Below are 4,275 nucleotides of genomic sequence, written 5' to 3' on the forward strand. Positions count from 1 at the left end.
GCCACCTATAGCATGCAGTACGAGAATTAATTTGGCAAGAGGAAATTTGACTGAAACAAAATTGATGTTGAATAATGTTAGAAAGAAAAGAAGTGAATGACACTTTTAGAGTTCTGTAGACATACGAAAATGAGAAAGATGAGATGGAAATGAAATAACCTCCTTCATGGCACCAAATGTCAATAAAATGTCAAACAAACGTAATTTCATCTTTTAAAGAGACGAGCTCATTGGCATATCGCGATTGAGTGGCATCGTCGTAGTGTTATGTATATTTATTTTATATTGCTTGTTTGACCTTATTCCGAACACTTTGGTGGTTTAAGTGGTTACAGTGATTATGAAATGTGGGAGGTTGCTGGTTCGAACCCCGGTCGAGTCATACCAAAGACTTATAAAAATGGCACTAGCAGCTGCTGTGCTAGGCGCTCAGCATAAAGAGGTTAGTGTTTGTACTGGTCGGCTTAGCGTCAGGATAATGTGACTGGGTGGGACATCATAAAAGCATGTCTGCGAAATGATGTCCCAGTGCTAGACATCACTATAAACTGACACAGTGCAGACGTCGTAGCGATATTACTGAGAAAAGCTACGTTAAAAGTCCAAACAAACACACTGATCTTTATCCGTGATTGAGGGTATAATTTTACCTACCTGAATATTTATTGATCTGCTCTCCAGATTTTGCCATATTTCTTAGAAGTAAAGAAAATGCGTACTTAAATTTAAGTTAAAAAAAAATTTGTACATCACCACTTTTAAGATTATTGGAATTTGCTCGAAGCATTCCATACCTTTGGACTTACAAAAGTATTTTAAATTATTTGCGATTTGATTCACAATACTTTAAATTCCTTTTACATATTCACTTTTTTAACTTAAATAAATGTCTTTATTTGTTGATTTTGCTATACTTGTGATTTCGTTTTCTTTCTGTTGCATAGTTAAGACCTACGGTCGTCACAGAACCTGGTTGCTCACCCGGGATCTAGTTTCTTAAAACATTTCAGAGATATTACAAATTATTATTTAAATATAAATTAAATTTGTTCCGGAATTTTCATTGTTCCATTATTATGTATCTAGTTTTGAAAGAATATTTAAATTTATAAAACAAGGTGGAATTGGTATTTAAAAAGTTTCAGCTTCAGAAGGAAATGATGGAAATGCAAATCCCGAACGAGCAAAAATGAGAAACAAATTTAAATGCAGAGAGTGAGAGAGAAGAAGAGAACTACAAAGATACAGACTGAGAGACGTGAGAGAAACACAAAGGCAGAGAGAAAGAAAAGCAAGGAAAATACACATTTAGATAGAAGAGAAACAAAAGAAAAGGAAAGGTGGGAGAGGCAAAGAGAAAAAGAAGCAAAAGAAAAAGAAAGACAAAGAGACAAAGAGCGGGCAATACAAAAATAGATAGATAGATATATAGATAGATAGATAGATAGATAGATAGATAGAGAGAGAGAGAGAGAGAGAGAGAGAGAGAGAGAGAGAGAGAGAGAGAGAGAGAGAGAGAGAGAGGTTATGTGAATATGAACACTTGTTTCCATATGTTCCAACACAAATACAATCTAGCATGACTTTGAGATTGGTAGCGTTTACTTCTATGAAACACCATCTTTTCAGAATGGTGTACACTCAAGCAGAAATGTTGGGATAACAAGTCAATATTTATCTGAGTTCAAGATGTATTATTGAGCCTAAACCAGCTAACATATTTCGTATAAACATTGACAAAATTGGAAATGCAAAATATGTCACCACGTTTGTCTTTTTGAAAGGATTCTGGAAAATTCCATTGTAGGAAAGAGTAAAGGAAAGTTTCTTTATCAGTATAATGTGATGCCGTTTGGTATAAGAATTCTCCTTCAATATTCTAGCGTGTTATAAACATGATAACATTTGGTTTAAATAAATGTGATGCATACATCAAAGTCGTCATCATCTACAACAATATCTGGAAAGATCACTTAGAAACCATTCGGAAATTGTTTGAGCCACTCGATGATACGAATCTGACAATTACTTTGGTGAATGGGAGTTTTGCTGTGCATGTGTTACATTATAAGGATAAGCGTTGGTAAAAGCAGAAATACAACATTTTTGTCAGGCAGGTGATCATTCAAGATTACGTATGAACCTTGCAACGCTACAGTCAGTCTTACAGATGCATACATGATCATCACCAATAGGCTGCTTGGTGCTGGTTCGGCATCACTGACCACAGGAAAATGAGCTTTTTGGACTTCTTCCTATCACCACTTAATGGGGTCAAGTTTATCAGACTTGAACTTGATAGTAGACAACGAGCGAATAGTACTTGGCTGAAGCAGATGTTGGAGGCAGTGACATCATCTGAACAAATGCTGAGGTCGTCATTACCTTTTCACAGAAATGCTAATAACAAAGCCCATGTAATGTATCAGTTGATTACCACTGTAAAATAATAACCAATACTTTTTCATTAAGGAAAAACCACATAATTAGCAGCAGAGTTGGATAATTTGAAAAACTCTGCATATTTTCAGGCTACCTGATCTTCATGAGTCCAATACTTTTTCAAATCCATGAAGTTTTTAGGTTGTCAACAAGGGATAAAATATTTCAGTGTCATCAGCTACAATTATTACATCTCTTTCAGTAGCTGCAGCAACTGCTATCTGCACAATAAAATATATAAATCTCCAGGCGCACGCATGGTGGAATATCAGGTTTTTTCAACACAATATCCAAGCATCCATACGAAACGTTCATTCTCTTTGTTTATCAAGAACACACTCTTGTTTACAGTGAGCACTATTCTTGCATCACAGTGAATCGATACAGTTGTGTCTTTGCCGATCTTATCATGTGTGGCATCGTTCACTCTTGCAACCTCTTTGTAACCGTCAAAAAACAACGAACGTTTCCAGTACTTTATTGTCTCGTTGTGCACATACAAATTGCATGTGTCGAACCCTTGTTCCTGGGCAACCTCCATCATCTAACACATGCAACGGAAGACAAATGGAAGCTGTTGCATTTTATCTGTCTTGTACTTCCTTCCACAATGCATCAGCAAGTACAGCCTTGTTTGAATGCTTCAACGCACCCGATGTGTCACGGAATGGTGTAAATGTTGTTAATTAAATACATGTACTCGGGTTTCGTTTCTTTTTCTCTGTACAACGATACCCGAGGGTGATTATAATATGGTCTATGTATTTCGAAATCGTGAGTACGATTCGTCCTGTGCCACACGTGCAAGGTGCCTTTGATAAAGAATAACGAAAATTCTAAAGGCATAAATACGTTACTACATGTAAAGGACCTTTACAATACTAATGGTTTTGTCAGCAAGCGGCCTGCTAAAAGGATTCGCACAACTCCAGCTGTAGGGGTAGGTAATTTTTGGGTTTTAAGTGATAACTAGTGTATTATCATATTTGCCTTTGCATGTTTGTTATAGTTTTCTTTACATACCATAATGCGTGCATTTTTTATTCTTGTTGAGATGTAGTGCAGGATTTGTATTGGTAATGTAAAGCTACATTTTTTAAAAGAATTGTTTACTATTGTCTTATCAAGCAGGGTTAGGTTTACTATTGAACCTCTGTTGTGTAATTGCCATTATAATATAATCTTTTTAACTTACCATGTATAACGTCCTTACGTTATGTCTGTATCAAGGTTAGTACACTGTATCGGGTATATTTTCAGCTGAGTTTTTGATGGTAGGAATATCCGGGGTGTCCGGTGTTGTCAGAGGGTAGAAACGTCCGTGTGTCCGGAGCGTTTAAGGTGCCGGAGCGTCTAATGTCTAGCGTCCGGAATGTCAAGAGTGACTAAGGTGACCCAGCTGTAGAGCCGTCAAAGGACCAGGGGGTCCGGAGGGTCTAATATTTCAAGTGTCCGGAGGGTCTAATATTTCAAGTGATCATAGTATTCCGAGGGTCCGGAGTCTATATTGGTTGTGAAATTGATTCAGAGGAGCTGTGGAGCGGATAAGGTGCACGGGTGACGGAGTGCATCTCCACACATGTATTTTTAGCTGTATGCTAATTTTGGGTTAGTAAGACCCAGTGTATTATTCAGGACTGGAAGGACAGATTGTATATCCGTTCTTGATTAGTGACATAATTTCGCTACCTGAGCGAATACATTTTTTTTTACTATGTGTAAACGCTTACATTGTTTACTATTTGAGTGAACTATATTCATCTTTCCATTATTGAATCATTTGTGAAATCATTTATCCTGTGTTTTAGGGTTACTGACCTAAATTTATTTGTA

This window comes from Sinohyriopsis cumingii, chromosome 8 (genome assembly GCF_028554795.1).
Source record: "Sinohyriopsis cumingii isolate HCF-2022 chromosome 8, ASM2855479v2, whole genome shotgun sequence".
NCBI lineage: Eukaryota > Metazoa > Mollusca > Bivalvia > Unionida > Unionidae > Sinohyriopsis > Sinohyriopsis cumingii.